Raw genomic sequence first — 11,532 nt, forward strand, 5'->3', positions numbered from 1 at the left:
GGCTGAAATCAACCATGTAGAAACAATAAGAACTACACAAACAATCAACAAAATGAGGAGCTAGTCCTTTGAGAAAATCAACAAGATAGATAATCCTTAGCCAGACTAAGAAGAGGCCACAGAGACAGTATCCAAATTAACAAAATCAGAAATGAAGTGGGAGATATAACAACAGAAACTGAGGAAATCTAAAAATTCATTAGATCTTACTTCAAAAGCCTATACTCAACAAAACTGGAAATTCTGAATGAAACTGATAATTTTCTAGACAGATACCAGGTACCAAAGTAAATCATGATCAGCTAAACCATCTAAACAATACATAACCACTACAGCAATACAGCAGTCATTAAAAACATCCCAACCAAAAAAAAGCCCAGGACCACATGTGTTTAGAGTAGAATTCTATCAGACATTCAAAGAAGACCTAATACCAATACTCTTCAAACTATTCAACAAAATAGAAACAGAAGGAACACTCACTAATCAATTCTTTCTTTGAAGACACAGTTACATTGATACTAAACCACAAAAAGACCCAATAAAGAAAGAGAACTTCAGACCAATTTTTCTACTAGGGATCCAGGAATGTTTCAACATACTTAAATCCATCAAAGTAATCCAGTACATTCCAGTACATAAACAAACTCAAAGAACAATAACAAAAGATCATCTCATTAGATTCTGGAATAGAATTTTACAACATTCAACATACCTTCATATTAAAAGTCTTGGAAAGATCAAAAATCAAGGCACACACCTAAACATAGTAAAAAAAAAAAAAAAAAAAAAAAAAAACAAACAATGTTTAGCAAACCAATAGCTAACATTAAACTGAATGGAGAGAAATTTGAAGCAATCCCATTAAAATCAGGGAATAGACAAGGCTGCCCACTTCCTCCTTATTTATTCAATATGATAATTGAAGTTCTAGCTAGAGAAATTAGACAACAAATGGAGAGCAAAAGTATACATATTGGAAAGGAATAAATCAAATTATCACAATTTGCAGATCATATGATAGTATACTTAGTGACCCCAAAATTTCTAACAGATAATGCCTACAGCTGATAAACAACTTCAGTAAAGTAGGTGGATATAAGATTAACACAAACAAATTAGTAACCTTCCTATACTCAAAGAATAAATTGGGTGAGAAAGAAATTAGGAAAACAACACACTTCACAATAGTCACAAACAGTATAAAATATCTTGGTGTGACTCTAACCAAACAACTGAAAGATCTATAAAACAAGAACTTCAAGTATCTCAAGAAAAAAATCAAAGAAGACCTCAGCAGATGAAAAGGTATTTCTGTAACAAAATACCAACAAATACCAACTCCAACAAAATACCAACTCAATTCTTTATAGAGTTAGAAAGAGCAACTGTCAAATTCATTTGGAATATCAAAGAACTCAGGATAGTGAAAACTATTCTCAACAATAAAAGGACTGGGAAAATCTCCATCCTTGACCTCAAGCTATAATACAGAGCAATAGTGATAAAATCTGCTTGGTATTCATACAGCGACAGGCAGGTTGACCAATGGAATAGAATTGAATACCCAGAAGTGAACCTACACAGCTATGGTCACTTAATCTTTGACAAAGAAGCTAAAACCATCAAGTGAGAAAAGGCAGCATTTTCTTTTTTCTTCTTCCTTTTCTATTTATTTATCTATCTATCTATCTATCTATCTATTTATTTATTTATTTATTTATTTTAAACTCCAGATTTTAATCCCCTCCAGGTCCACCCTCTGACTGTTATACATCCCATACCTCCTCCCAGCCCCTCTTTCTCTACGATGATGTCTTCAATCTTTACTCCCACCTGACTAGATTTCTAAACTTCCTGGGGCCTCCAGTCTCTTGAGGGTTATGTGCATCTTATCTTACTGAACACAGACCTGGCAGTCCTCTGCTGTATATGTGTTGGGAGCCTCATATTAGCTGGTGTAGGTAGTGATTGCTTTCTTCTCCTTCCCAAGAGGGACTGAAGCATCCTCACTTGGGTCCTTCAGCTTGTTGATCTTTTTGAGTTTTGTGGGCTGTATCTTGGGTATTTGGTCCTTTTTTATTTGTTTGTTTGTTTGGTTTGGTTGGGTTTTAGTTTTGGCTAATATGCACTTATTAGTTAGTACATACCATACATGTCCTTTTGGGTCTGGGTCACATTCAGGATGATATTTTCTAGTCCCATCCATTTGCCTGCAAAACTCAGAATTACTTTGTTCTTAATAGTTGAGTTGTATTCAGTTGTGTAAATGTGTAGGGTAGTGGGCTGTGAGCAGCAGCTGGGTGTTTGGTTGAGCATGAGTTTCGAACCCCTGAACCTTTATCAGATGGCAGGAGTTCAGCTCTGCTCCCAGGCCCTGGTTCTTTTCACTTAGCTTCAGTCCTCCAACAACCCCGCCCACAAAAAGGTTTATGACCATCAGTCACAAGGAACAGTCCCTCAGGCTCTCCCATTGTAGATGAGGTATTTCCAAGCTCTCAGGTCAAGCCAATAAACATTATCTGCTGTCAGACCCTAACCCACCCCCAAATTGTATATAAGGGCTCTATTTGGGGGAAGCAAAGCACACTCAAGAATCATGCTGGTGTCCAAGAGTTTTTGTCACAAGAGCTGTAACACTTGGGGAGAGCTGTGCTGTCCCAGAACCTGCCTGGGACACCAAGCTGCCTCCCTGTCACCTAGCTGGCTCCTTATTGGCCCAGCCCGGGCCTGGACCAGCTCATCACAGAGAGACAGGTGCAGCACCTGGGAGAGACAGGTCAACAACTGTTGGGCCAAACACGAGGTCTAATCTCCATTCCACCTCCACCCTTCAGTCATGTACACAGGTGGAGGGCTCAAACAGGCCCTAGAGAGATTTACATACTAATGAGGTACCTGAAGGCCAGAGGTGGAGCCGATTAAACATTCCTCCCCAGCCCCTCCCCCTTTTCCCCTCCCCTTTTTAACTCAGGTCGATCCTGGGTTTGAGGGGTATGCATCCAGATCCATCCATGATCTACCATGTGAATAAACCAGTTTTGGAAACCCAAGGGCTTCCTCGTGTGTTGGGGCTGCGCCGCTATGAGGAACCGTGAGGAGCCAGGGAGAGGCTTTTAGTTAATGAACAGCCGGGCCCAACTTCCAGTTGGAGAAACCCATAGCGTTCCCAGCCGACTACTCACAGCATGGCAGGAGGAACCGCGGGATCCCCAAGCCTTTTTCTTCCCCACATCTGGCGCCCAACGTGGGGCCTTGGAAGCCACACAACCAAACAGCTACCAATACTGAGAGAAGGGTAAGCCCCGAACTCTTGAAACAAGCAATCTGTTTTTTCCTCCTGTGTTTCAGTCGGAAGCCATCACAGGGATTTAAGTAAGCCAAGGGAGTTTTTGCTACCTCCTGGCCAGGGCCACTCTCTGGTGCTGGTTCAAGGCTTCCCTGGCCTCTGCTTAAATCCTGACAGCCCGCAACGGGCGTTGGCAAAGACTCTATCTAGACTCTCTCTAAAACAAAAAGAAATCTGGTGACGCAGCAGCCATTTAAAAGCCATAAGAGTGGCTGCCAATTCTTAAATCTGTGGGAAGGCTTGGCGCTCTTGGACCATTGTGGAATCCCCCAAAGCCAATAGGCCAAGGGAATGTTCCCATTGGACAAGGCGTTTCTCCTCTTTTTCTATCATGGGAAACTCCACCTCACGTAAATGTTCACCCCAAGCCAGGCAAATATATTCTTTACTAAAGACCCATGGGATAAGAATAGGCAAAAAGCAAGCCTCCTTGTTTTGGGAGGAAGTTCTTCATATAGCACCATGCATGGCAGAGGATAATATTTACAGTCCAGACTCATGGAACAAAGTAGCTTCCCTTATCAAGAACAGAGATAAAAAAAACTCTTGTGAGTTTTTGCCAATCTTAGCTGCAATTCAGCAATGTATAGAACCATCGAAAATAGGACAGACTGAGAACAACACAGCTCCTGGGGCCCCTCAGTCAAATGAACCCAAAGACCAAGGTCCCAAAAATCACATAGTTTCAGACCTTGAGGCCCTTATCCAACTAATAAGAGAGATAAAATCCATATACCCACCCCTCCCCCCTTATGCCTTGGAGGAAATGAAACCATGTGCTCCTCCTGTCCCTCCCTCCCCCATCCAAAGGCAAGGCTCCATTAAAATACCAAAGGAGCTTTCCCCTGCCTTCCCTCTTACCTCCCAACCAAAGAGAGATAAGTCCCCCCCTCCTCTTAGCCACAAAAGTAGCAGTCCTTCAAAATCCATAGATAAAACCCATACTGCTCGAACATTTCCAGTTAATATCCACCCTACTCGAGCTAAACCACTTAAATTGGTACCCAGTCCAAGCCTCTGACCTAAAAGAACTCAAGCAGGCAGAGAAGGAAGATGGCATTCATGCACCGTGGACAAAATCCCTCCTACAGGGCCATATTGCCAACTTAAACACCCCCCAAGATTGGAGAGATATTTGCTGTTCTGCCCTTCCTGATCCAATGTTTCTAGAATGGGAGGCCTACTATCGTGATGAGTGTCTTCAGCAAGTCAGGCAAAACCAGGGAAGGGAAGATGACACTCCATGGGGTTTTAAAGAACTCTTTGGCCAGGAAGATTTCTCTACTGTGGCACAACAGGCAAGTCAGCCAGCAGGCTACTATGACCAGGTCCGCCTCTGTGCCATTCAAGCCTGGAATAGGCTTACTCCACCTTCAGGGTCGCAAGACCCTGCCCACTCCCTGCTCTCCCTTCATCAGAAGCCTGGAGAACCTCTATCTGATTTTATCTTCAGAACTAAAATGAGTTTAGAAAGAAAAATCTCCAACCCCACAGACCTTCTTCTTAAAACCATTGTTTGGGAAGGCATGACTTCCGAGTCTAGACTAGCTTGCCAGGGTCTCTGGGAGGAGCATCACGATAGGTGGATTGTAGCAACCAGAGAAATAGGAACCCCATCAAATCAGGTTGAATCCACAGCTCAGGCATTTGTGGCAACAATAAAAACAGAAAAAATCTGCCTCAAATGTGGGGAGACAAGACATTGGAAAGATGAATGCCCTACAACCTGCCATCTTCGGGGCCGGGAGACCCAGCGAGACCTCGAGCTTGCGTGTCCCCTGCCCCCGAGCCGCCCGCTTCGAGCTGGCCCCTCCGCTACCACCACTGCGCTAACCGGTGCCCAAAGAGAGCGGAGAGGCGGCATGAGCGAGGGGGGAGAGGCCACCACCTGTGGCACCACGCTCCCGCAGGCCGCGGACCCCGAGCCTAAGAGCCCTGTGGCCAGCGACACGCCCCAAGCTCCGGTGCCAGCCACGCCCCTCGAGGGGAGCCCAGGCAGAGATGCAGCCCCCGGACCCGCCCCGGCCTCTTCAGCTCCCGTGGGCATCGAGGACTCGGAGAAGAAAGTTCTTGCCACCAAAGTCCTTGGCACTGTCAAATGGTTCAACGTCAGAAATGGATATGGATTTATAAACTGAAATGACACCAAAGAAGATGTGTTTGTACACCAGACTGCCATCAAGAAGAATAATCCACGCAAGTATCTGCGCAGTGTGGGGGAGGGAGAAATTGTAGAGTTTGATTTGGTTGCAGGAAAAGGGGGTCCTAAAGCAACAAATGTGACTGGCCCAGATGGAGTTCCAGTAGAAGGGAGCCGCTATGCTGTGCACCGTAGACCTCCCCATAATGCTGGTGAGATGAAAGATGGAGTCCCCAAGGGAACACAACTCCTGGTCCATCGGAATCCAACCTACCGCCCAAGGTTCCGCAGGAGACCCGTTCACCCACGCAAGAGCCCATATCGTTCCCTACAGGTGGTAGAGCCAGCTACAGGTGGTAGAGCCAGCTCCAAGAGTGTTCTCCCCAGTTATTGCCCACAGAAAACCTCTCCCCGAAACTCCAGGACAGTGAGTAATTCCCAGCCTAGTTCACAAAACTAGGCAGGCTTCTTTCTGTCTCCCCCTTCTTTCCCCATGTGTTCCTTGTTAGCTTCTTCTAATTTTTAGCTACTGCCTAGTTCAAAGACTAGGCCCCACTCTTTCTCCATGTGTTCCTGGTCAACTTCTCTACTTTAACTCCTCCTCTTTCTCTCTGTCTGTCTCTCCCTCTCCATGTGCTTTCCAGCTAAAGGGCAAGATGGCAGACCCCCTAGCCTCCACTTTGCCCATCCCCCAGCTCCACAGAGAGGGCTCCTTCACAGACAACAGCTGTCTTTCAAGTCACAGTGCCTGCTGTGACCCTCCTAAGACTCCTTCCTTAGGTGAGAGATTCATATAGCCTTTCACTCTCTGACTCTTAGCTCTCTTATCAAGCCTAGGTGTCTCTCCCTATAAATGTTCTTCAAGTTAGCTTTTTGATCCTTCTCTACAATTAAAATTTCTAATAAAAAGAAAGGTGGAATACAGGTCCTCTCTGCCAGAGCACCCAGACGCCACATCGCAGAGCAAGGCCCCTCCCCACTGCTTCTAAACCCGCCGTACTGCTTCTCCCCAACAGGAGGGCCTGCAACAAATGTTCCTGTTTTTCAACCAAAAAATTTTCCTTTTCTTTCTAACAGGAACACCTAGAGCAACAATGCTTGTGTTTTTCAACCAAACTTTTTGTTATTTTTTATTTTAATGCTGCCTTTTCTCTCTAATAATCATGATATATGTCCAACACTATTTTTTTTCAACCTTTATATTTTCTTCAAGGTTTAAAAGCCATCTAATTTCCTTCCACAGTTAAGTCAACGTGCTGATCACCATTTCTTGAGTCTTAATTAACAACTAATTTCTTTTACAGGCAAACTGTTGCTGCCAATCCCAGATACAAAACTAACATTGTTTTTCTCCCTCAGCCATCCAAAAACAGACTCAAAGATACCTTCCAAGACTATACTTTCCTCAAACACCTTTGCTTTTCCAGGATCTTAACGACAGGCCATAAGGTGCTTGTTCCCAAGCAATTTAATGCTCCATATCCAGCCTACAGACATCTCCCTACCGGAGATGCTCCTTCCCTGCTGTGATTATCCTACAGGTATACCCACAGATCCAACAGAGTCCAGCCGTCCTCTGGAACCTGCCTGAGATGCCAAGCTGCTTTTTCCCAGTCACCTCATCTGACTGCAGACTCCAGAGACACGCCGAGATCCAGTGACAGCGCCACCTCCTGGAACCTGCCAAACTGCCTTCTTCCAGTCATCTCATCTGACTGAAGAACCCAGAACATGCTGAGATGCAGAGACCCACACCAGGCTCCAGAGATGCACACCAGAACCCAGAGATGCTCACTACAGAAGACAGATCCAGACCTTCCAGCTACAAATGAACTCTTTTGCCAAAGTCACATAGCTAAAGTTACATGTTAGTGAGGAAAACATAATGTCTATTTAGATTAATCAGATGTCATTACCCTCAAACTGTACAACCTGTATTTAATTGTTTCAATGATTCCCTGCCTTCCAAACCCTACCCTCAATTCCCACTACCCTTGATTTAGTTATGCTACACCCTCTGGCCTACATAGTGTTTTCTTTTGACCACCTCATCCAAAATCTTCACAAAAAAAACAGTGAGATGTTGGGCCGTGAAGAGATGGTTTGGACGTAGACTGGTTGAACGGGCTTTAAACCCCGGAGACCCTTTTAGGGACGGTAGGATGTTTAGCCCTGTTCCTAGGCCCACTTCCACGTGGTCCACATCTCTCATTAACACAGAGTTGCCCCTCCTTTTATGAAAGAAAAAATGGTGGGATGTTGGGCCAAACACGAGGTCTAATCTCCATTCCACCTCCACCCTTCAGTCATGTACACAGGTGGAGGGCTCAAACAGGCCCTAGAGAGATTTACATACTAATGAGGTACCTGAAGGCCAGAGGTGGAGCCGATTAAACATTCCTCCCCAGCCCCTCCCCCTTTTCCCCTCCCCTTTTTAACTCAGGTCGATCCTGGGTTTGAGGGGTATGCATCCAGATCCATCCATGATCCACCATGTGAATAAACCAGTTTTGGAAACCCAAGGGCTTCCTTGTGTGTTGGGGCTGTGCCGCTATGAGGAACCCTGAGGAGCCAGGGAGAGGCTTTTAGTTAATGAACAGCCGGGCCCAAGTTCCAGCTGGAGAAACCCATAGCGTTCCCAGCCGACTACTCACAGCATGGCAGGAGGAACCGCGGGATCCCCAAGCCTTTTTCTTCCCCACAAACAACAGTGGCAAGTGAGTAGAGGCAGCATCAGGGGCAGACAGTCTCCCCCCTTTTTGCACTCTGTGTCCTTTGGCCTTGACCTCTCTCGTATCAGGCCGGGCCAGAGACCTACACACAGTGAAGATGCAGGCCAGAGGCATCACTGAGACAGTAGAGAGCCCTCCCTGCTCTCACCCTGTCCCCAGTCAGGAGATCATCATGGGACACCCTCCAGAACAAGGGACCCACAGCTGACACCCCAAACGTCAGGCTGAGACAGCCACACAGCCACAAGAATTGATACTGTGGGAAAGTGAGCCCCCCAACTCTGGAAACAACCAGTTTTTTCCTCCTGTGTTTTCAGTCAAAGCCATCACGCAGATTTAAATAAGCTGCAAGAACAACTGATACCTCCAGGCCAGAGCACTCTCTGGTGTTGTTTGAATGTTTCTCTGGCTTCTGCTTAAATCCCACCAGCCCATGATGGGCATTGGCAAAGACTCTATCTAGACTCTCTTTAAAACAAAAAGAAAAAACCTGGTAATGCAACAGCCATTTAAAAGCCACAGGGCAGCTGCCAGTCCTTAAATCTGCAGGAAGGCTTGGCGCTCTTGGACCATTGTGGAATTCTCCAAAGCCAATAGGCCAAGGGAATGTTCCCATTAGACAAACCCTTTCTCCTCTTTTCTGTCATGGGAAACTCAACATCACATAAAATATTACCCCAGGCCAGGCAAATATATGCCCTACTAAAGTCCCACGGAATAAAAATAGGCAAAAAACAAACCTCCTTACTTTGGGAGGAAGTCCTTCAGATAGCACCATGCAGGGCAGAGGACAATATTTACAGTCCAGACTCATGGAGCAGAGTAGCTTCCCTTATCAAAAACAGAAATTTAAAAACCCCCTTGTGAGTTTTTGCCGATCTTAGCCCCAATTCAGCAATGTATAGGACCATCTAAAATTGGACAGACTGAGAACAACAACACAGCTCCTGGGCCCCCTCAGTCAAATGAACCCAAAGATTAAGGTCACAAAAATCACCCTGTTTCAGACCTCGAAGCCCTTACCTAACTAATAAGAGAGATAAAATCCATATACCCACATCTCCCTCCTTATGCCTTGGAGGAAATGCCAATTAAACTGTCTGCTCCTCCTGCCCCTCCCTCCCTTGCCCAAAGACAAGGCTCCATTAAAATGCCATCGGAGCTCTTGCCTGCCTCTCCCCTTACTCCACCAACTCCTATCCAACCAAAGAGAGATAAACCCCCCCTTCTCCAAGCAGACCTTCAAAACTTATAGGTAAAACCCTGCCAAATCCCATAGTCCCTCATACTCAACCATCAACCACTGAACAACTCTGCAATTTCAGAGACTCTCATGTAAAAACTAACCCTGCCTCCCATGATACTCAGGAGTTTGATACAGAACTTGAAACCCAAACTGCTTTAGCATTCCCAGTTAATATCCACCCCACTCAAGCTAAACCACTTAACTGGACCCACTCCAAGCCTCAGACCTAAAAGAACTCAGGCAAGCAGTGAAGGAAGATGGCATTCACGAACTGTGGACAAAATCTCTCCTACAGAGCTATATTGCCAATTTAAATACCCCTCATGATTGGAGAGATATTTGCCATTCTGCTCTTCCTGGATCAATGTTTCTAGAGTGGGAAGCCTACTATCATGATGAATGTCTTCAACGAGTCAGGCAAAACCAGGAGAGGGGCAATGGCACTCCATGGGGTCTTTAAGAACTCTTTGGCCAGGAAGATTCCTATACTGGGGCACAGCAGGCAAATCAGCCAGCAGGATATTATGAGCAGGCCTGCCTCTGTGCCATTCAAGCCTGGAACAGGCTCACTCCACCCTCAGGGTCACAGGTGCCCACTCCCTGCTCTACTTTCATCAGAAGCCTGGAGAATCCCTATCTGATTTTATTCTCAGAACTAAAATGTGCTTAGAAAAAAAAATCTCCAGCCCCACAGCTAGAGACTTTCTTCTTAAAACCATATTTTTGGGAAGGCATGACTTCTGAGTCTAGGCTAGCTTGCCAGGGTCTCCGGGAAGAGCATCATGATAGGTGGATTGTAGCAACCCAAAAAATAGGAACCACACCACACCAGGTCTCATCCGTAGCTCAGACATTTGTGGCAGCAGTAAAAACAGAAGGAATCTGTTTCAAATGTGGACATTAGAAGGATGAATGCCCACTAAACTCCCCTTCTATAACAGATTCCAATCCTCCTAAGGCCCCCTGTCCCTGCTGCAGAAAGTGTTTCCACTGGAGGAGGCACAGTACCACTTGGTGTGATAAAGATTGTAAACAACTAGAGCCTTTAAACTTCAAATGGGGCAACTCTCAGCCCCGACAGTAAGAGGGAAAACTACTCCTGTAGAAGCCTTATGGGTGTCCAGCATCTCAGAAGGCTCCCACCCAAAGTTAACCATTAAAATAGATGATAAACCATTCAAGTGTCTTATTGATACTGGAGCAGATCAGAGGATTCTAAGACAGCAAAAGGTCCCACAGAACTGGCGGTTGACCCCTGGGCCCCAGCTCCTAGGCATAGGGGGTACCTCTCATGCATTTATCACCAAACAGACCTATAGATGGGAAGACCCAGATGGGGCTACAGACCTCATACTTCCCCTGGTGGCTCAAGTAGCCACCAATCTTTTAGAGAGAGATATCTTACAAGCCTTAGATGTGGTTCTTACCACCCAGCCAGAAAGAGACCACATTAACATAGAGAATATTACTTATGAAGAAAATAGTACCCAAGGAGACCCAAATAACCCCCCCCTCCAAATCACCCCCAATTCTAGGGGCCACTGTTAAATTTAGTACTCCCTGCTTCGATTGGCTCTCTGACGAAGCCATCTGGGTCCCACAGTGACCTCTATCAAGGGAGAAGCTTAGAGCCCTCAGAGAACTTGTAGAGGAGCAGCTTTCTCTACAACACATCCACCCCTCCCACAGTCCATGGAACACCCCTGTGTTTGTTATAAAAAAGAGCTCAGTGGGGTGGAGACTGTTGCAAGCTTTGAGGGCAATTAACAAAACTGTGAATCTGGGGCTCCCCACAAAAAGGGCTACCCCACATCTCAGCCATTCCTGCCAATGTTCCTCTATTAGCTATAGACATAAAAGATTGCTTTTTTTTCATCCCTCTCCACCCCTGGAACTTTGAAGGCTTTGCATTCTCAGTGCAGCCCATTAAGAACTCTGGTCCAGCCTCATGATATGAATGGACCATTCTTCCCCAAGGAATGGCTAACAGTCCTACCATTTGTCAGGAGGCTGTAGCCACTACACTAAGACCCTATTTAGACAAAGGACTCAACATTTATCATTA

General features: G+C 45.6%; 1 pseudogene; it reads left to right on the forward strand.

Annotated features, from left to right (window-relative positions):
- Window positions 1–5,211: 5,211 nt before the first annotated feature.
- On the forward strand, window positions 5,212–10,507 carry LOC117716412 (Y-box-binding protein 3 pseudogene; annotated as a pseudogene).
- Window positions 10,508–11,532: the final 1,025 nt, after the last annotated feature.

The sequence above is a fragment of the Arvicanthis niloticus genome, chromosome 10 (assembly GCF_011762505.2).
Source record: "Arvicanthis niloticus isolate mArvNil1 chromosome 10, mArvNil1.pat.X, whole genome shotgun sequence".
Taxonomy (NCBI): Eukaryota; Metazoa; Chordata; class Mammalia; order Rodentia; family Muridae; genus Arvicanthis; species Arvicanthis niloticus.